Genomic DNA, 23,790 nt, shown 5'->3' on the forward strand with positions numbered 1-23,790 from the left:
TAGAGTTCCCAAGTTTCATTCCTGTAATTTTTTCTTTTTAAATGACACTGTAGTGCCTAGTCGAGTGCTAAGTTGCTTCAGTCATGTCTGACTCTTTGCAGCCCCATGGACTGTAGCCTGTCAGATTTCTCTGTCCATGGGCATTCTCCATGCAAGAATACTGGAATGGGTTGCCATGCCCTCTTTTTAGTACCTTGGGAAAATATACAGTAAAAATGGCCAGGAAAGACTTTTCTTAAACATGTTCAGGGAAGGTTCTTTTACTGATAGATTTATGTCATGCCCCAGCTGTTTTATAATGAATACAGATACATCTACTTAAACCACAAAGATGTATATAGGTTGGTCCTTTGAAAACCTCCATGGATAGATCTCATAAAAATAAGGAAAAGCACAAACACCCATTATTCATCTAAAAATATGTTTGATACGCCATTTTCTTTTATTCACAAAAATGGAAAGTAAGTGCCTACCAGTAGGGAAATGAATGACATTTTTTATCCCATAGAATATTACACATTCATTAAAATAAGTGGGTTAGAATCATGCCATTTAAGCTAGAAAAAAATACTCTTTTCCAAGGTATTTTAAAACATGAATCAGATAAGTGAAAATAATACTGTAATCATTTTCAAAGCTATGACATGTGTATATATGTGTATGTGTGTCTATTTTTAAACACTGTAAAAGCACAAAGGAAAATGTGAAAGGTTCTGTTAGTTCATGAATGAAACATGGATGATGACTAAAGTGAAGGCAAGCATTGGAGGCAAGCAGGAAGAAATAAATTAAAAAAATTTTTAATATTTAAATGCAATTTAAATGTTAAAAAAGCACAGTATCAATTGAAAGCATTTGGTATAGCATAGCAATAAATATCAAGGCATATATATATATATATGTATATGTATGTATATATATATGAATAAGCAAATGAGGTGAAACATTGCTTTAAATAATAATTTTTAATTAAATATTTTTTTTAATTTTTTGATCATCCTGTTTAAAATTGTCTTATGAATAACAGATAAATCATTAATAATATTAATGCATGTCATGAGGAAACTCAAAAATTAGAGCCTAAGAGAAAGAGAAGGTACTGACAGACCTTAGAAGGAGACACAGAAGAGTGTGGCATAATCAAAGCTTAGGAGGCAGACAGCTTTAAGACAGAGTGGGTAGCCACTTGTGACAAGCGCTACTGAAAGGGCAAGCTAGAGGAGGAAAGAAAAGGACCATAAATTTGGCATCATGGACACAGCTGGTGATGTGGATATAAGCCAAAATAATATTCTACATAATTAACAACAGTATTAGCAATGTTTAGCAATCAATCAGGATAGACAGTATTCCAGTCCCAGAACAGGGTCATGGAGAGCACCTATTATGCCAAGCATTAACCCTTTACATGCTAGACTTAAAAAAAGCTTTGGATATTAAGAGAGGTGATGGAACAAACCACACAGTGGGAGGGGACTCAGGAGCTCATAGCAGCAAGTATTTCCCAGTATGGCAGTCTTTCAATACTTTAGCAAACTGTAGGGACATAGCTGTGCACAGCTGTGGAATAACAGTCTGAAATTAAGCGAGCATAACAGATTGAAGGAGGCAGAAGTCAGACTGAAGTCAGTTATAGAGTAAATATAGAAATCCCTTTTCCAACAACACAGCAGATTAGTGGCATAACAATTTAATAATAAAGTGAACAGCAAGGAACCATCTCCCTGATTAAGAAATAAAACCTTACCTATAGTTTTGAACTATCTGCTTGGCCACAAGTATCTGATATTTCCCTTTCCATTGCTCTTTATCTATTTTTATGTTTCTTTTCCTTTTTCTTTTTATTTTTTTTTAATTTTTTAAAGATCTGCTTAACTTGTAAGTATAATTAAATAGTTTTTCTGGTGGTGGAAAGAGTAGGATTTTTAAACTTAAAAAAAAACTCTGTATAATATATTTTAATATATTATTGAAAATAATCATCATTCCTTTTTTCTCAGAAAATTTCTGGGTTTATTGCATTATAATAGAATAGATGGGGGCTTCCAAGTGCTAAAAAACCCACCTGCCATTGCAGGAGACACAAGAGACATAGGTTCAATCCCTGAGTCCAGAAGATCTCCTGGAGAAGGAAATGGCAACCCATTCCAATATCCTTGCCTGGGAAATTCTATAGACAGAGGATCCTGCTGGGCTACAGTCCCTGAGGTTGCATAAGTGCCAAGACATGATTGAGCAACTAAACAACAACAACAGTAGAATAGATAATGCATTTGTGATAGAACAAAATCATTCCCAAGAGGGTGAAAATTAGTTCTGGGGAAGAAAAAAATGCCTTCCCCATTTTCTGATTAAAACACATTATATTTGTTGTATTAAAATTCTATGTGTTGAGGGGAGATTAGTGGAAAATGCTTAAAGCATCCTTCTTAGCTGGGCAATAATGAAAACAAAATTAAAAGACGCTTAAGATAAACACCAATACAGTATACTAATGCATATATATGGAATTTGAAAAGATGGTAATGATAACCCTATATGCAAAAGAGAAAAAGAGATACAGATGTATAGAACAGACTTTGGGACTCTGTGGGAGAAGGTGAGGGTGGGATGTTCTGAGAGAATAGCAGTGAAACAAGTATACTATCAAGGGTGAAACAGACCACCAGCCCAGGTTGGATGCATGAGACAAGTGCTTGGGGCTGGTGCACTGGAAAGACCCAGAGGGATGGGATGGGGAGGGAGGTGGGAGGGGGGATCGGGACGGGGAACACATGCAAATCCATGGCTGATTCATGTCAATATATGGCAAAAACCACTACAATATTGTAAAGTAATTAGCCTCCAACTAATAAAAATAATTGGAAAAAAAAAAGACACTTAAGTGAATGTTTAACAGTGGGTAAGTTGAGAATAAAAAAGAAACAACTTGTTTTGCCTCTTCCAACAAGAAAAATACAAAAAAAAAAAAAACCCAACAACAACAACAACAAAATAATAAGAAGGAAGACCAGGGACTAACAGTCTCACAGAGGGACTGCAGGCCAGCCAGTTCAGACTAGAGTGGGGTAGGACTCAGGATACCAAGATAAATACCAACTGTTGCCAAGAAAAATAAAAGCAAATGAGTACTTGATAGCAGAATGTCGAGTCCAGCTTAGCAAGCAGAGTTTTCAAAAGTGTGATGTGGCGAGAGAATGAGAAAGAAGACACAAGAGTTCAGTGAAAGGAGAGCATCAGGAGATCAACACCACTCCCAGGTGAAGGTGCTGAAACTGAATCCATACCAGCTTTATTATACTCTCAGCCATGAAGGAAAGAATGTGCACCGAGTTAAGCAATAACTCATATGCCCTTCAGGGCCAAAGAACAAAGTGATTATTAACCATTGAGTAACCAAGAAACCTTTATTCTTTATTGACCCCATCTTTGCATGAAATATTCCCTTGGTATCTCTAATTTTTCTTGAAGAGACCTCTAGTCTTTCCCATTCTGTTGTTTTCCTCTATTTCTTTGCACTGATCCCTGAGGAAGGCTTTCTTATTACTCCTTGCTATTCTTTGGAACTCTGCATTCAAATGGAAATATCTTTCCTTTTCTCCTTTGCTTTTCACTTCTCTTCTTTTCAGAGCTATTTGTAAGGCTTCCTCAGACAACTGTTTTGCCTTTTTGCATTTATTTTCCATGAGGATGGTCTTGGTCCCTGTCTCCTGTACAAGGTCACGAACCTCTGTCCATAGTTCATCAGACACTCTATCAGATCTATTCACTTAAATCTATTTCTCACTTCCACTATATAGCCATAAGGGATTTGATTTAGGTCATACCTGAATGGTCTATTGGTTTTCGCTACTTTCTTCAATTTAAGTTTGAATTTGGCAGTAAGGAATTCATGATCTGAGCCACAGTCAGCTCCCAGTCTTGTTTTTGCTGACTGTATAGAGCTTCTCCATCTTTGGCTGCAAAGAATATAATCAACCTGATTTCAGGGTTGACCATCTGGTGATGTCCATGTGTAGAGTCTTCAAGAAAATTAGAGATACCAAAGGAACATTTTATGCAAAGATGGGGTTAATAAAGGACAGAAATGGTATGGACCTAACAGAAGCAGAAGATATTAAGAAGAGGTGGCAAAAATATACAGAAGAACTGTACAAAAAAGATCTTCATGACCCAGATAATCACAATGGTGTGATCACTCACCTAGAGCCAGGCATCCTGGAATGTGAAGTCAGGTGAGCCTTAGAAAGCATCACTACGAACAAAGCTAGTAGAGGTGATGGAATTCCAATGGAGCTATTTCAAATCCTGAAAGATGATGCTGTGAAAGTGCTGCACTCAATATGCCAGCAAATTTGGAAAAATCAGCAGTGGCCACAGGACTGGAAAATGTCAGTTTTCATTCCAACGCCAAAGAAAGCAAATGCCAAAGAATGCTCAAACTATCACACAATTGCACTCACCTCACACGCTAGTAAAGTAGTGCTCAAAATTCTCCAAGCCAGGCTTCATCAATATGTGAACTGTGAACTTCTAGATGTTCAAGCTGGTTTTAGAAAAGGCAGAGGAACCAGAAATCAAATTGCCAACATCCGCTGGATCATCAAAAAAACAAGAGAGTTCCAGAAAAACATCTATTTCTGCTTTATTGACTTGCCAAAGCCTTTGACTGTGTGGATCACAATAAACTGTGGAAAAGTCTGAAAGAGATGGGCATACCAAACCACCTGACGTGCCTCTTGAGAAACCTACATGCAGGTCAGGAAGCAACAGTTAGAACTGGACATGGAACAACAGACTGGTTACAAATAGGAAAAGGAGTATGTCAAGGCTGTATATTGTCACCCTGCTTGTTTAACTTATATGCAGAGTACATCATAAGAAATGCTGGGCTGGAAGAAGCACAAGCTGGAATCAAGATTGCCAGGAGAAATATCAATAACCTCAGATATGCAGATGACACCATCCTTATGGCAGAAAGTGAAGAGGAACTAGAAAGCCTCTTGATGAAAGTGAAAGAGGAGAGTGAAAAAGTTGGCTTAAAGCTCAACATTATGAAAACTAAGATCATGGCATCCAGTCCCATCACTTTATGGCAAATAGATGGGGAAACAGTGGAAACAGTGTCAGAATTCATTTTTTCGGAGGTTCCCAAATCACTGCTGTTGGTGATTGCAGCCATGAAATTAAAAGACACTTACTCCTTGGAAGGAAAATTATGACCAACCTAGACAGCATATTAAAAAACAAAGACATTACATTGCCAACAAAGGTCCATCTAGTCAAGGCTATGGTTTTCCCAGTGGTCATGTATGGATGTGAGAGTTGGACTGTGAAGAAAGCTGAGTGCCAAAAAATTGATGCTTTTGACCTGTGGTGTTGGAAAAGATGCTTGAGAGTCCCTTGGACTGCAAGGAGATCCAACCAGTCCATCCTAAAAGAGATCAGTCCTGGGTGTTCATTGGAAGGACTGATGCTGAAGCTGAAACTCCAATACTTCGATCACCTCATGTGAAGAGTTGACTCATTGGAAATGACCCTGATGTTGGGAGGGATTGGGGGCAGGAGGAGAAGTGGACGACAAGGATGAGATGGCTGGATGGCATCACCAATTTGATGGACATGAGTCTGAGTAAACTCCAGGAGTTGGTGATGGACAGGGAGACCTGGTGTGCTGTGATCCATGGGGTCTCAATGACATGACTGAGCAACTGAACTGAACTAACTGACTGAACCAAGAAACAGTAATCAGTAACAAATCCGTAACTAAGACTAATATTCTTATCTATAGATTTTCCTCCAGATACATAAAACATGTGACTCTGAGATGCCAATTGGGAAACAGTCTGGGGTCAGTTTTCCGACCCCAGGATCATATCTTGTTTTCAAGTATATGAACTGTTTCCTTGGGACTTGTTCCAAGAGTCTCATGCCTTATAGCATCCAGTTTATCAATAATTATAAATTTCTTTTGTGGCCCTTGCCAGGGCCTGCTTTTCTTTTATTCTTCCTGTCTCCTACAGCAGAATATATTGAGAAAGAAAAGTTTGGAAAATAATGTATACAGGAAAAATATAAACATTAAAATATGATGTCAAACAAAGACAAACTGAAGCAGACAAGGAATTACAGTACAGAGGAAATCTTCTTGGAAGAAAAGAAAATCAAGCACAACACAACTCAATGATATTGTCCAGACAAGAAGATGATAATAAAAATGAGAACTAGTATAATATGCCAATGGGGAATCCTTGGTGGTTCAGTGGTAAAGAATCAGCCTATAATGCAGGAGACTGCCTACAATATAGGGAATACAGGGCCAACCCTTGGATTAGGAAGATACCCTGGAAAATGAAATGGCCACCAAGTGTCTAGTATTCTTGTCTGGGAAATCCCATGGATGGAGAAACCTGGCGGGCTACAGTCTATGGGGTCTCAAGAGTCAAACATGGCTTAGTGACTATACCACCATCACCATGTTTTATCAGTACTTCAAAAAGGATTAGTGACTTTTGCATATACTTAAATATACAACTGAGGTTAAACAGAATTATAGACAAAAAATAGAATGAGTATGCTATAAATCTCAAAAAGATACACAAAATTATTCTTTACAAAAATCTGATGTGGTGGTAGAAATTAATACAACATTGTAAGTCAATTATACTTCAATTACATTAAATTTTTTAATTCAATGTTGGAGAAACTAGATGGCAAGAAACATATTCTTACTTATTTCCTAAATTTCCAATCAAAAAGACAACTGCTATGATTTTTTTTTAATTACATGATTACAGTAAAAAGTATATCTATCACTCCATCTCTCTAACTATTCATGTTGCAAGTTGTAGTGGAAGGTCTGAACCTTGACATGTGAAATCCTGAGAGTGTCAGGTAGCTTAAGTGCAAGCTCCCTCTCCCTCTGAACCTCATGGATAAGGATACTCCCACCAAATAACCTTCCTTGGGTTGATTGGGAGATGATTAGCGCCTGCTTATTGCTGAAAAGCAGGCTTCAGTTCCCTGCTAGTCTACTGAATTATTCAAAGAAGAAAACCACATCTTCCCACTGGAACCAGGAATCATCCCACTTCTTGCTAAGTTATTATGAAGAATGTTTCCATAGTAACTGTTTGTTCAGTCTGCTCCAGAATGCCACTCCCATGTGTCCCTGCATGTTATAAAGTGTCCTCCACCTAGAATTGTGAGTACATGTGACTATGAATGGCTGTCTATCTCATCTGTGTGGTGCTGGGTGTCATGTTAGGGTTAGGCCATTCCCTAACCCTAGGGCAGAAATCCTTCCTTCATCAACAGGGTGAAGAGGACATTATCAAAACACAAATTATGAATAGCCAAAATATAATGTTCAGTTTAAACACCTGTTTTCCTTATTTGAAACATTTAAAGCATATAACTTTTTCCCAGAAAAATGGAATATTGATTTATCCATAAGAATAAAAAACAAAACAAAACAAAACCTGTTGCTTTCTTTCCACTTAAGCACTGAATGTGAATAGCTGAGTAACTAAATATGTGATCTCATAATGGTCATAAATGTGAACGTGTTAGTCATTCAGTTGTGCCTGACTCTTTGTGACCACATGGACAATAGACCACCAGGCTCCAGTGTCCATGGAATTTTCCACACAAGAATACAGGAGTGAGTAGCCAATTGCTTCTCCATCCAGGTCTCCTGCATTGCAGGCAGATTCTTTACCATTTGCGCCCATAATGGCCATAAGCGACTTTTAAAACTTTGAGCTTTGAGAGTACTAAGAAGTTCATTTACTTTTTGTTATTAAATTAGATTTTAATACATATACCAACTACAAGTATAATTTTATAAACAATTATTTTAGATGTTTGCTTGTATAAATCACATACATAACAAAATATTTTCCATTTTCTGTCTTTTTAAATGATTACAAATTATATTTTCCCTTGTTTTATTGAAATTATAGTTATGATTTGAAATAGAAGGAACAGAGTGTACTAAAAATTGTAATAATATATTTTCATATTTTTGAAAGAAGAACATAGATATCTCATTTCATCCATTAGAGAGAGAGAAAGGAGAGGGGGAAAGAGGGAGAGAGGGGAGGAGATACTGAAACAGATGGGTACAGAGCAAAGAAGATCTTACCCCTTGCAATTTTACTTGTAAATTAAAAAAAAAAATCAAACCTAATGAGAAAGTCACAGTGACTTCTTTTTCTTAAGAATTTCCGTAATAGTCACTGGAAAAAAAAATATATTTTTTCAGACTTTACTAAGGACGAAGACTACAGAATCGATTTACAATTTCCCATTGATTTTGCTCTCAGTCAACCCTTGCACTAAACACAGAAGAAACAGGCCTTGTAAGATGTGTTAGGGGCAACTAGATTGATAATTAAAGCATGCTTGTACAAGTATGACCTGAAAATGTAAGCAGAGTCACTAAGGGAATGATAGAGGGGGATTGATATGGTTTACATTGGCATGCAATTTGGAAGTAAGAGGTTTGAAAAGGGCATGCCCATAAGGGCATGAATTGGCTGATGTTAAAAAAGAAGACACACATCTACAGAGCACAAGTATTCAAGAATTAAGATGAAGGATAAATTCATGATATTGATATAGAAACCACATTTCACAGGAAAAAATAAGATATTATAGAAATCTAATCTGAACATATCAGACAACTGACATTATGCTTCATATCCAAAGCCACAAAAATCCCTTTACCACTATCAGTCAGTAAGTCAAGATTTATCAAAAAGTCACTTATTTTGAGATATTTCCATGCATTTACCATAAACTTTAAGGGAAAATAAGCATTTGTTTTGCCTGTATGGTAAGAATGACATCCAAATCACAAAACTCAGTAAACTGGGACATCTCCCATGTATAATACTCCATAGAGGGAAAAAAAATAAAAAGACTATTATTTTATCAGCTCACTTTTTACCACTCTGAAGGAAATAGCAGATCTTTGAAGGCCACATTATAATTAAAAATTAATGTTATTGCCCAAAATGTCCCATGAAACTTTGTAATATAAAACTACAGATTATTATAAATCTCTTGGTAAGTTAACCAAGGAAAAATTTAGACCAAAATTGTCAATATTAGAAATGAAGCAGAAGATATCACATCACTAATGATCTCACAGATACTGAAATTAATATAAGGAAGTATTATGAACAACTTTATATTATTAAATTCTACAACATAAAACAATTGGACCAATTCCTTAAAAGTTACAAACTACCAAAACTAACTCAAGAATAGTTAATCTATATTTATTAAAAATAAATAAATAAATTTGTGGTTAAAAATATTTCTAAAGAGAAAATCTGAATCCAAGATCATTTTACTAGTAGATTCTACCAAACAGTACAGAAAGAAAACATGACACTTCTTTAGGAACACTTCCAGAAAATAGAAGTACTTTCTAACTCATACTATGAGGCTAGCATTATTCTAATACCAAAACTAATGTACACATACATTTCTCTCTCTCACACACACACACACATGTGTGCATGCACACAAGCTGATTCATTCATAAATCTTTTGAAGAAGTGCTGATATAATTCAGATTGTAGTGAGTGGCCTAAATGTCTGGGCTATTTGCCCATGTAGCTTATGCATGATGTTCGCTGCTCATACCTGATCCTGATAGAGTACTTCTATTTTCCTATAGATTGTTGCTGGGCTAGTTCAACTTCATAACTCTAGGGTCTAAAACATCCCAATTCAACAAGACAAGTTTTGAACGTGTGAATACTTCATGTACCCCCATGGGGTTCACTATGTCTGCCAAAATCTAGTACTAGGACAACTAATGTTTTCTAAAGGTACTTAATTATCCACCTCAGATGGCATGTCCTTGCTCCATAACCTGGGATTTTGCACTATGATATTTCTGTTGGAACTGATAGGCAGGAAATTGGCTGAGAGCCAGGAAAGGTGGCCCTTTCAGCTAACCATCCAATAGCTGCCTAATCCCACCAAGAAATTTACAAGCCCTGCCTCTAATATGTCCATTGGGACTCCAAGAATACTAGTGCATGCTAAGTTGCTTCAGTCATGTCTGACTCTTTACAACCCTACTGACTGTAGCCCACCAGGCTCCTCTGGCCGTGAATTCTCCAGACAAAAATGTGGGAGTGGGTTAACATGCCCTTCTGTGGGTCTTCCTGACCCAAGGATCCAACCCCTGTCTCTTACGTCTCCTGGATCTGCTGGGGGGCCCTTTACCACTAGCTCCCCAAAATAGTCAAAGGGCCATAATAAAATCCCTACTCGCCAACTGGAGGGATTTTCTCTACTTTAACATATGCACACACCTCACACTATACTGTATTAAAGTTAATTTTGGTGACCATTGTACTCATTAACTTCTCATAAATATCCCATGAATACATAGATCTAATTATAATAGTCAGAATTATGGGAAGAAGTGTGTGATAGAGAATCCTGATATATAACCTATAGCTGTCAATCAAACCTGTCAGTCAATTACCCCTTTGGATTATGCAAATAATCCTTCCTTAAAAACACTGTACCCCAGCCCTTCAGGGCCATTTTTGTCCCTTGGCACAGCCTGCCTCTCTCTTGAGGTATTCTCTTTGTTCATTCTTTGTAAGTGCTCTGTTGTGTCCAACTCTTTGATCCTTATTGTTCTTTCTCTCCTTATTGTTAATGAACTTTCTTGCAATGCAGAAGACCTTAGATTCTTCTTGGTCTCCTTACCAAGAACCAAGCCCCGCTGGAGGAAGGGTCTCCAGACACTCCTTCCTCTAAGACCTTGCCATAAATTCTACAAATTATCTAACCATATACAATAGAAGCTTATCTTCTAGTACCTTAAAGTGTGTCAGGTAATATAGCCCCAAGTAGAGAAGTTGCTTATATCATAAAAAAGGCTTGCTTCAGTGCTCTTTCCTGTAATAAGCAAAATTCAAAGTTGGCAGCTTTGCTCATCACTTTGTGGTAGGCCAGGTCAGTTGTGGAGCATGTTCTTATGTGGAGCATGCTTCCTCCAGAAGTGAAACAGGATGTTCAGGCTTGAGCTAAATTCTTACCAGTTGGAGGGAGAGATACAATTTATAATTTTCTTTTTAACTAAAAAACATTTTTGATGATTCAGTTCAGTTCAGTCACTCAGTCGTGTCTGACTCTTTGCGACCCCATGAATCGCAGCACGCCAGGCCTCCCTGTCCATCACAAACCCCCGGAGTCTACTAAAACTCATGCCCATCGAGTCGGTGATGCCATCCAGCCATCTCATCCTCTGTCGTTCCCTTCTCCTCCTGCCCCCAATCCCTCCCAGCATCAGGGTCTTTTCCAGTGAGTCAACTCTTCACATGAGGTGGCCAAAGTGTTGGAGTTTCAACTTCTTCCACTTATTTTGGTCTTTGAACTTTAATATTTGTGTGAAAGTGAAAAGTGAAAGTCACTCAGTCATATCTGACTCTTTGTGACCTCATGGATTATTCAGTCCATGGAATTCTCCAAGCCAGAATACTGGAGAGATTAGCCCTTCTCTTCACCAGGGGCTCTTCCCAACCCAGGCCAGAGGTTAAACCCGGGTCTCCTGCATTGCAGGTGGATTCTTTACCAGCTGAACCACCAGGGAAGCCCTAATATTTGTGTGGTAAACATCAAAGTCAGTTTACAGAACAGTTTCATCACTTACCCAAAATTCCTTTACTAAAGTTTCCCCTGATCCATAATATATAGCACCATATGCTTTTCAGCACCATGCTTTTGTCCTTTTGAGAATGTCAAATAAATGGAATTATACAGCATGTAACCTTTGAGATTGACTTCTTCAAATCAGGATAATGTCTTTGAGATTTATCCAAACTGTCCCAGTTTTAAATAGTTCATTCCATTTAATTGCCAAGAAAAGTTTCACTGTATGGATATGTTAGTTTGTTTATTCATTCATCAATTGAAGAATTTGGGGGCAATTTCCAGTGAATTTGGTACAGTTGGAGAAGGAAATGGCAACCCAGTCCAGTATTCTTGCCTGAAGAATCCCAAGGATGGAGGAGCTTGGTAGGCTCCAGTCCACAGGGTCGCAAAGAGTCGGACACGACTGAATAACTTCACTTTCACTTTCTTTCACTCATAAATAGAACTGCTGTAAATACTTGTTTTCAGGTTTTTGTGTGAATTTTCCATTTCTCTACAGTAAATACCCAGGAGTGGAATATCAAGGTCAAGCAGAAAGTATGTTTATAAGAAACTTTAGCTATTCTTTAGGGTGGTTGTACCAACTCACAATCTCACTAACAATGTAGAATATTCCTAGTTCTACAATTTTACTAACAGTGAATGCCTAGCATGACCTAAATTACTAACCTTTAAATATTACTTTTGATCTTTCATATTTTCATTTTCCACCCTGTAAAGGCTATATATTGTCATCCTGCTCGTTTAACTTATATGCAGAGTACATCATGAGAAACGCTGGGCTGGAAGAAACACAAGCTGGAATCAAGATTGCTGGGAGAAATATCAATAACTTCAGATATGCAGATGACACCACCCTTATGGCAGAAAGTGAAGAGGAACTAAAAAGCCTCTTGATGAAAGTGAAAGAGGAGAGTGAAAAAGTTGGCTTAAAGCTCAACATTATGAAAACTAAGATCATGGCATCTGGTCCCATTACTTCATGGCAAATAGATGGGGAAACAGTGGAAACAGATTCAGATTTTATTTTTCGGGTTCCAAAATCACTGCAGATGGTTATTGCAGCCATGAAATTAAAAGACGCTTACTCTTTGGGAGGAAAGTTATGACCAACCTAGATAGCCAACAAAGGTCTGTCTAGTCAAGGCTATGGTTTTTCCAGTGGTCATGTATGGATGTGAGAGTTGGACTGTGAAGAAAGCTGAGAGCCAAAAAATCGATGCTTTTGAACTATGGTGTTGGAGAAGATGCTTGAGAGTCCCTTGGACTGCAAAGAGATCCAACCAGTTCACCCTAAAAGAGATCAGTCCTGGGTGTTCATTGGAAGGACTGATGCTGAAGCTGAAACTCCAATACTCTGACCACCTCACGGTGAAGAGCTGACTCACTGGAAAAGACTCTGATGCTGGGAGGGATTGGGGGCAGGAGGAGAAGGGGACGACAGAGGATGAGATGGCTGGATGGCATCACCGACTCAATGGACATGAGTCTGAGTAAACTCCAGGAGTTGGTGATGGACAGGGAGGCCTGGAGTGCTGTGATCTTTGGGGTTGCAAAGAGTCGGACACAAGTGAGCGACTGAACTGAACTGAACTGAAAGTATACATTCTTCAACAAGACTTCTAAGATTACTTGTTACATTTGCTCATTGTCAATTAACATGGTGCAGTCAGAATATACAGATAGTTCACATCCCTTTGGGTGATAATTTACATAAGATGAGAAATAACATAACCCTTAGAGAAGACTATCAATGCATACTACAGGCTGTCTTTTGTTAATCAAAACTCAGTTTTCTTCTCCCTTATGGAATATTACAAAGCATATTTGTTTGATAAAATGTCTTTTATCTGTACCTGAGGCCACATTATCCTATTCTAATAAAGTAATATATTTATAATTGCAATTAGGGTTACTAATTGGTTGAGTGTCCAGAAGTCCACTGTTACCTTCCAGCATCCATCTTGCTTTTCTGAGGGTAAAGACAGTGATTAAATGTGGTCATGATGGGAAACATGTACCCTGCATCTTATGGGTGCATTGTCATTCATCCCAGTATAGTGTTTTTAATTCAATATCCTGGGCCAGGGTGAAAGAAGTATCATAGGCTTCCATGTTGCCTTCTCTATCATAGGGATTCTTACTCCATAGGCCAAGTAATCAATGTGGGAATTCTGGCAATTCCCAAGTATTTGCATTATTTTTAAACCACTGGGGACTAGGGCAATGTATACTGGATGGGTTTGTGACCCAGAGAAAAAAGTGTGAGCTATACCTCAGCCATGTTATGTCTTCATTCTAATAGGGAGATTTTATATCATAAAATTAAATAGTGAGGGCAACAGAGTAGGTGCTTAATACATATGCATTATTTCAGTGACATTTGTCATAAGGTATCCCATACATTTCTCAGATTCTTATTAAAGAGCTACATGACAGCTTAAAAACAACAATGACTCCAGTCATTTATAAAATCATTTATCATTGTACAATCAAAATAAGTTGATAAATGCTTCTAGTTATAGTCTTCCATTTACTTTTAATCATTGTTGCTATTTCAAGCTTAAATTGTAGGTTTATGTTTCAGTTAGTCTTTTTTTTTTTTACTCTCTATGTTTTCTATTTAGTTGTGTGCTATATTCTTCAGTTTCATTTTAAACATATTTCAAAACCATGAGTAATCAAAATTGAAAGGATGCCACTGCTAGTGGTATAATTATGAGATACTCAGATGGTTTATTAAGAGGGGTGGGGGGAACCTGAGTGAAGCTGCAAAATGCTAACTTACAACCTGGGAATCTTTCATCCTATAACATAAATTCGTTACCAGCAATTTCGTATATAGAAACCACACTAACAGCTCTAAAAGAGCATCAGAGGATTTTAATGAGACTGAAATCTGCAATGTGTTGATCCTCAACTATACCTATATATATACATCTTTTCCATTGAGATAATTTTAAAATTTCATTTGACTTTAAAAATATATTTTGTGGAAAATTAATGTATAAGCTAGCGAGAACCAAAACAAACAGTCTTGATATAAGCAGATGTTCTTAAGAAATATTTGGGAGAATATAGCATAAATATAGTTTATTTTTATTCTGAAATAAAGATGACAGTGACTATGGATGCAATGTCATCTTGATAATTTAATATACTTAATCTTTCTTAGAAAGGTTTTAGTTGGACTTCAATACATATTTACTGTTTACATAGAAAGTCATGGGGCTTAGATTATGTTCTGTTTTGCTTTTTTTAATCAAAAACTTGACTGAGCTTGTAAAGAAAAAGTCACTCAATTTTTTCCTCATGTGCCTTCTTTTCCCACAACAAAATCGTGTAGCAAAGCAGTGATCTTTGCAGGAATAAATATTACTTCAAAGAATAAATAATTACTGGTTAAAAGTAAGCTACTATTTTTTTTTTTCTCTTTGACATTATTAATTAAATAGAAAGACAAAAGGGGATATTTTCAAGTGATATAAAAGGCAAGACATTTTTACATATTTGGGAGTAAGGGAATAATTATAAATAAGAACATGACTGTTAAGCATTGTAGTTTATAGGATTATAACTCATAAAACATTGTAATAAAATGTTTTAATAGTTTAATTTATACATCCTTTAAATGGATATTTGGCTCTCACTTTAAGGATAATCCAAGGATATACATAATCACATATGGAATTCACCAGATGGCCACTTTGTAGCTGGGGAGTGCCATGGAACTTCACCATTCAAATCTATATTTCTGTTTACCATAGCATGGTTCCATATATCACCTTATTGTGTGGGTGATTATACGGAGAATGGTGGTAGTTCCGACTCTTGCAACCCCAAGCACTATAACCTGCCAGGCTCCTCTGTCCATGGGATTCTCCAGATAAGAACACTGGAGTGGGTTGTCATTTCCTTCTCCAGGGGGTCTTCCTGACCCAGGAATCGAAGCAAGGTCTCCTACACTGCAGCCGGATTCTTCCAGACTGAGCCACGAGTGAAGGAGAATAAAAACATGTTATTCACAAATAGCATAATATTTCCCCCCATGCTTTTGTCAATGACATTTCCACAAGTTTGGATGATGTTTTGATAAAGTAAATATATACTGCAGATTAAAAAAAAAAAAAAAAACCCTGAGATTTCAGGATACATTTAGAAAGAAAGCTTTTTTGTTTTCTTCTTCTTCTTCTTCTACTTTCTGTTAACTTGGTCATGACTTCTGGTAGCCAACATTAAGTAATTGTAGGCTTCTTTAGAGTAGAGTAAATTACATTCTGATACAATTTTCAACTCTTTCAGAAAAAAACGAATGCTTTTCTATCCCCATATATTTTTGAGTATTGAAAAAAATGTCAAGCCTATCAAACACAGCAAAGTAAGTTTTAAAGAATAATGACTCTCTTCTATATTTTCACATGCTGTTAGAAATATTCATGAAGTTGAGAAAATGAAGAGATTTGGCCCATGTTTCTTAAAGTGAAAGTGTTAGTTGATCAGTAATGTCCAACTCCGTGAGACACCATGGACTGTGTTTCTTAAAGAGCCAAGCAAACTTTCCTTGACCAAATGACTTCTAATGAATTGACTTCATCATAAATGGCATGGTTTTTCAGTAAGAAATGCATTTTAAGTCATAAATTCTTTTAAAAGTTAACATTTCAATCTTAATTGAGGTGTGATCACTTAGAAAAACAACAATATAAAGATAACAAAGTATAAGGAGTTAATATTTACCAGACAACTTCAAGAGCAAATTAGAATTCACATGTTTGAAGAATTTTAACAAACTTCATAAGTCCTTTAGAGCTCCTGCAATCTTTATTTTACAATATACTGGTCAACAGTTTTTAAAACATAGTGCATATTATTTTCGATATAGTCCTTCAGCGTTTTATCACTCATAACTTTGAATGTATTAACATTACATCATTCATTTATCACCTTAACTTTTCTCATATCTCTAGCATTTCTTTCCATGCTAACTTTGTTTAACCATGATACTACAAATATGTTACCACTCTAGCTTTGCTATTATTCCTCACCTTTCTTTAAGCGAAAATCACACATTTTTTCCAATTACTTTATTTCATATAATTGTCCTTCCATCTTTCCCCCCCATAAACTCTGGCATATTTTTCTTTGCAATTATTCTTTTGCTATGCCAGCTACTGTCTCCATGGCAATATTTGGGTTGTAGTGTCCTACATTTAAGAAAGCTTTTTCCAATCATCAGTTCTTCTGATAATCAGTACAAAACACTTACTAGTAACTTTCCTTGCTTCTTTGAGTTCTAAAAATGAATTATTTATGCTGCACATGTTGGATAACTCTGGTTTTCATCTATTCTTTTGTCAGCCAGAGTTGCTATTTAGTTGCTACATTAAATATCTAGTTCAAAATTTACCATATAATTAAAAGGTGAAATGGAATTTCAGAGGAAAAGCAAATAAATTTCCCAAGAAATACAGCATGTTTTAGTAGAATCAAAGAAAAAATTATAGACGTAGCAAAGTTGACTTCATACTTTTCAAAGGGCATTGCTATTCTTTATTTTTAAAGGGGACCTCAGTCCTCTACAACTGTTGGAGAAATTGCTTTTTAAACTATTTGTGCCTCTAAATAAAATATATATATATTTACTTTATCAAAACATCATCCAAACTTGTGGAAATGTCATTGACAAAAGCATGGGGGGAAATATTATGCTATTTGTGAATAACATGTTTTTATTCTCCTTCACTCGTGGCTCAGTCTGGAAGAATCCGGCTGCAATGTAGGAGACCTTGCTTCGATTCCTGGGTCAGGAAGACCCCCTGGAGAAGGAAATGACAACCCACTCCAGTGTTCTTATCTGGAGAATCCCATGGACAGAGGAGCCTGGCAGGTTATAGTGCTTGGGGTTGCAAGAGTCGGAACTACCACCATTCTCCGTATAATCACCCACACAATAAGGTGATATATGGAACCATGCTATGGTAAATAGAAATATAGATTTGAATGGTGAATATTTGTGCCTCTAAATAAATTATATAAAATATATATATATATAATATATTATATAATATAATATTATTATATATCCATGTTATACCTGTTTCTTTCTTTTGCAAACTATTCCTTTTCTTTTAAAAATCAGGTTTCAAATCCCAAGGGAACACTTCTACAAAAATCTCCTACTCAAAAGAATTTAACTTGGTGTGCTAGTAACAACAGCAACTAGAAACGGAAGAACAGAAATGGAGGACAAAGGGAGAGTGTAACTACACTAACCCCACACTGCCGCCCAGTGCATACACACACTACTACTTCTACTACCACTAAACACAATAGCATTACTACCATTAGCAAACTACTCATTCAGTATAGAGTTTATGAAACTTAGTTGTCACAATTATCTTGGCATTTAATTAAGTAGTAATATAGTGATTAATGGGCTTCCTGTGTGACACTGTAGTACAGAATCTGCCTGTCAACGCAGGAGACACAAGAGATGAGGGTTTGATCTCTAGATCAGGAAGATACCTTGGAGTAGGAAATGACAACCTACTTCAGTATTCTTGCCTGGAAAATTCCATGGACAGAGGAGCCTGGCAGGTTACAGTACACTGGGTCTCAAAGAGTTGGACACAACTGAGCACACACACACATACACTTAGTGATTAACACGAGTTTTAATTAGATATTTTGCAGGCAAATGAATGCTAAGCTAGTCGAGATCAAGTATCCGAGGCAAAAAATGAAATAAGTGAGAGAGAAAGAGAAGAAAGAAATATCTCACAAAGCTCATTTTTAACACCTTGATGTTCTATTTGACTTTTTATCATTTGGCTCCTAATTTTATCAATTGATTGAATGTATATTATCATTGTCATACTTAATTTTGAAAAAAATATATATGAAAATGACATGTATTTTTAAAACTATCTTACACATGTATATTAAAATGGACCAAATATTAAAGCACAACAAATAGAGATGATGTCTACCAAGTGAATACAAGAAAGTAGAAATAACTGGAAGTAGTTATTGAGAAAAATTGTTAGATATAAGGAGTTTTTTAACAGACTTATGTTGTTTTTGTGACCTGAGTTACTTACTGACTTTATTTTGGACATATTACATCATTATAAATAATCATTAGTAATTTTGTAGCTAAAATGATGATTTGACTAGTAGCACCACACTCATACTGCTGTTATGAGTATGATGCTTTTGTCATAACAAATGAAAAATATTTAGCCTAGTCCCTAGCACCTGATAAGAACTATTTTATTATCAATAATGTCTCTGGGACCTTCTCTGTCAGTCAAAAGTCTAATCATGATATTCTAACTCTAATTATGAAAACTGGAATAAAGCACTTAAGTTCTTTCAAAGAAAGAAGGTTTAAAGATGAGGCAAGTTACATTGTAGGCTCTCTCACCACAGAGCAGTGCTTTTGTCTTTTCCTCAGCTGGTTGAATGTAATATAATGCTTTACATGCAATAAGTACAAAATCATTTCTTGTAAGATGAATGAACCTTTTCACATGAAAGGCAACCCAGGTTACAGAGAATTATGCTTAATAAGATATGCTTTAATAATAGATTATCTGAAGCAAAACACAATACAATAAAACAATGAAAAGAAGGTCATTTTATTGAGAATTGTGAATTAAGAGAGGAACGAACTAACATTAGTGAAAAAATACACAGTGCAACTCAGCTTTTTATCCTCTATTAAAAATATGACTGAAAACGAAGTTTTCTCTAAGTTTTAAAATTGTAGATAGAAAATAAAACAAGTTGACCAAGAATCTTGGTAAAATGTATAAAATATGCTCTTTATTCAAATAACAATTTGCAAACTGAAACATTTTGATAGATTTTATAACTCTAAATAAAATGCAGAGTAATTAGAAAAAATGATAAGAATTCCTTGCAACTCTTTCCATGGAGTCTTTTTTGTCTTAAATATATCATAGCCAACAATTGAGATATCTGTTCTCCTTGATATCAGTTATGATACCCAAACCATTTCTCTAACTCCATCCTGTAAAACTGTGTGCTTAACATGTTATCCTTTATGTAAAGATCTGTTTTCTCTTCCTCTCTCCAATGCAGGAATTCACGGATCTACTGATCCCTTTGTAATCTTTACATGGGAGATTTAAGAATACTTTATTCATTATTCTTCTCTTCCACTATTCCTGTGACATCAATGTCTTCAACTTCAATGTGGAGGATTCATCCAAGAGTTTATATTTTCCATTTCCAGTTTTTCCTATATACAATCTCAACTACTCACCCTCAGTTACAAACCACAGAGCCCATGATCACTAATAACAATACCACCTAGAGTTGTAGAATTGAAGTATTTCACATGATCAGAGGAGCCTGGAAGGCTGCAGTTCACTGTGCTATGAAGAGTTGGATATGACTGAGCAACTAAGACCAAGCACACACACTCTTTGAGAACCATCACTCAGTACTCAAGTTCATGTGCTTTGGATTTTCAGTGCTACAAAACTTTGAATTTATCAATATCTAATCCATCAAACCCGTCATTTCATTCACCTAGTATATCAATTCCATTAGCTTAACCTTCTATAGCATAGATTCTATGTTCCATGATCATTTTCATAAGTGTACTTCAAATATAGTTAGTTCCTTACACTTCTACATCTTAATTTATGTGTGATTGAAAATATTCCAACACTCAAACTCAAATATCTTTCTTTATCAAGCATTTTTGTCTATCTTTTACAGTGCCTATTTTTTTTTTAATGATTGCTGAAACTCAAAACTTGGACAGCTAAATTTTCTTAGGACAAAAAAATCAAATCACATAAAGAGATGGCTAGATCAGCATTAACTACATGAACACAAAATTCAGGTCTTAAACTAGCTGAAACAAGCACTTTATATATATATATATATATTTTTTTTTTTTCTATCAAGTATGACTCTTCTACCCACATTTGACTCCTCTGCCATTCTTGCTCTTCTCCAAACTACTCTCTTCAAAACACCAAAACATGAGGTCATGCCACTTATCGGTCCAATATCTCTCATTGACTTAGACTAAAATAGACAATGGGACTGATTCTTGTCTGGCCTACTTTTGCTTCTCTACTGTCACTTTACTCTCTCCATGACTCACTATTTTCTAGAATCAGTAGTTCTCTGATTGACTCTAGTATATGCTATGTTCTTTCCCATTTCAGATACTTTATGTATGATTTTCTCTATCCTTTCATTCCTTCAGGTCATAATTTAGGTTATCTCTACCAGAAGTTATTCCTCAACTACTATCACCTTATTTTGCACTTAACTCAATATTATTTTTGAATATCTCCTATTTAAAAAGAATGATTTTGTCTGTTTGTTTATTACCCCTAAGTCTTACTTAATTGTGAGAATAGAAATTCTATGAGGACAAGAATGATATTTGCTTTACTTACCAATGTAGGACCAACAATGGCAAGGGATATTAGACTAATATGTAAAACCTGAATGGAAACAGATAGGTATTTCCAGCAAAATGAAAGAGTAGTAAAGGGACACAGAAAACCAAATAATGCCTTTTCTAGAAACTGAAATTATATATATATACATATTTATATATGTGTGTGTATGTGTGTGTGTGTGTGTGCGTGTAAAACAAATTAAATGGAGATCCCAGGAAGTTCATTTGAATATAAGACATACTATATATTTTGCCTTAACCAGGATTAACAGGGATTTGGAAGTCTTATACTATCAAGTGTGAAACAGATCACCAGTCCAGGTTGGATGCATGAGACAAGTGCTCGGGACTGGTGCACTGGGATGACCCAGGGGGATGGGATGGGGAGGGGGGTGGGAGGGGGGTTCGGGATGGGGAACACATGTGAATCCATGGCTGATTCTTGTCAATGTATGGCAGAAGCCACTACAATATTGTAGGGTAATTAGCCTCCAACTAATAAAAATAAATGGAAATAAATAAATAAATTTTTAAAAAAAGAAAAAATAAGAATGAACAGAGATCAAAATTTTGATTTTGGAAATATCTTTGATTATAGAGAACAAGTGGGAATCAGGAACACATAGGTGTAAGACTGGGGTTGTTATATATATCATTATAGAGATTGTGTGTATATATAGGTATGTATATATATTGTGTGAATCATGCAATAATATTATATATATATGGTGTGAGAATTATACGAAAATACACATGAAGTGAAGTGTCTGACTCTTTGCAACCCCATGGACTATACAGCCCATGGAGTTCTCTAGGCCAGAATATTGGAATGGGTAGCCTTTCCCTTCTCCAGGGGATCTTCCCAACCCAGGGATCAAACCCAGGTCTCCCACACTACAGGCAGATTCTTTACCAGCTGAGCCACAAAGGAAGGCCAAGAATACTTGAGTGGGTAGCCTATCCCTTCTCCAGTGGATCTTCCCAACCCAGCAATCGATGTGAGGTCTCCTGCATTGCAGGTGGATTATTTACCAACTGAGCTGTCAGGAAAGCCACTATATTGACATTAATATTTCACAGTAATTGAAACCATTGAGAAATGGAGTACTTCCTGTCATGCCAGTAAACAAGTATGTCACAGCCATCAGTGATCCTATGTCTCAAAATGTGAATTTCTGAGTCCAGAGTATGCCCAGTTGGGAGAATAATATCTGCTATCCAGAAACCATTTAGCTGCAGCCACTCCCTATTTAGCTTGGGAGGATGTGAAAAATGCAGGATAGCTTGAGATACGTAAGAAAGGAATGATTACACTGAACTTAGACTCTTGCATCTTGCCATACATAGAAAGTGCTAAATTCTTTAACTTGAGATATATGGTTTTCCTTTTGTTGCTGTTGATGTGTTTCAGTCACTAAGTTGTGCCTGACTCTTTGCTATCCCATGGACTGTTACACACCAGGCTTCTCTGTCCCTCATCAATTCTGGAGCTTGCTCAAACTCATGTCCACTGAGTCAGTGATGTCATCCAACAGTCTGCTCCTCTGTCACTCCCTTCTCCTCCTGCTTTCAGTCTTTTCCAGAATCAGGGTCTTTTCCAATTAGTCAGGTCTCTTTGCATGAGGTGGCCAAAGTATTGGAGCTTCAGTTTCAGCTTCAGCATCCGTCCTTGAAATGAATATTCAGGGTTGATTTCCTTTAGGATTGATTGTTTGAACTCCTTGCTGTTCAAGGGACTCTCAAGAGGCTTCTCCAGCACCACTATTCTAAAGCATCAATTCTTAGGTGCTCAGGTTTCTTCCCTTGTGGCTCAGCTGATGAATAATCTGCCTGCAATGCAGGAGGCCTAGGTTTGATCCTGGGTTAGGAAGATCCCCTGGAGAAGGAAAAGGCTACCCATTCCAGTTTTCTGGCCTGGAGAATTCCGTGCATAGTCCATGGGGTCACAAAGAGTCGGACATGACTGAGTGACTTTCACTCATTCACTCACTCAGCCTTCTTTATGGTTCAACTCTCACATCCACACATGACTAATGAAAAATCGTAGCTTTGGCTAGGTGGAATTTTGTTTGCAAAGTGATGTCTCTGCTTTTTAATACACTGTCTAGTTTTGTCCTACATTTTTTTCCAAGGAACAAGTGTCTTTAAATTTTGTGGCTGCAGTTACCATACATATTGATTTTGGAGCCCAAGAAAATAAAATATGTCACTTTTCCCAAAATCTTTGCCATGAAGTGATGGGACCAGATGTCATGATCTTCATATTTTGAAAGTTGCATTTTAAGCCAGACTTTTCACTCTCCTCTTTAACCTTCATCAGGAGTCTCTTTAGTTTCTCTTCACTTTCTGCCACTAGTGGTATCATCTGCATATCTGAGGTTGTTGATATTTCTCCCAGCAATGTTGATTCCAGTTTGTGAGTCATCCAACTTGACATTTCACATGATATACTCTGCATATAAGTTAAATAAGCATGGTTATAATATATAGCCTTGTTCCACATCTGTTTCTAACTATTGCTTCTTGTCCTGCACAGAGGTTTTATTAATTAACAATAATCTTTTGATGTTTGGACTACTGTGGTTGCAATCCTCTATATAATCTGACTCTTCCCCATGCCTCCTTGGAGAAGTTATCTCAGGGTTATT

At 36.5% G+C, this 23,790-nt stretch overlaps 1 long non-coding RNA gene across 1 annotated transcript; it reads right to left on the bottom strand.

Annotated features, from left to right (window-relative positions):
- Nucleotides 1–4,242: 4,242 nt before the first annotated feature.
- Nucleotides 4,243–23,268, bottom strand: LOC122687042. The gene is made up of 3 exons (XR_006339003.1): nucleotides 23,129–23,268; nucleotides 18,341–18,345; nucleotides 4,243–4,255 (listed from the first exon to the last, which is right to left on the bottom strand). It is a non-coding gene; the product is annotated as an uncharacterized LOC122687042 (long non-coding RNA).
- Between the last annotated feature and the right edge of the window lie 522 nt (nucleotides 23,269–23,790).

Source organism: Cervus elaphus, chromosome 30 (genome assembly GCF_910594005.1).
Source record: "Cervus elaphus chromosome 30, mCerEla1.1, whole genome shotgun sequence".
In the NCBI taxonomy this organism is placed as follows: domain Eukaryota; kingdom Metazoa; phylum Chordata; class Mammalia; order Artiodactyla; family Cervidae; genus Cervus; species Cervus elaphus.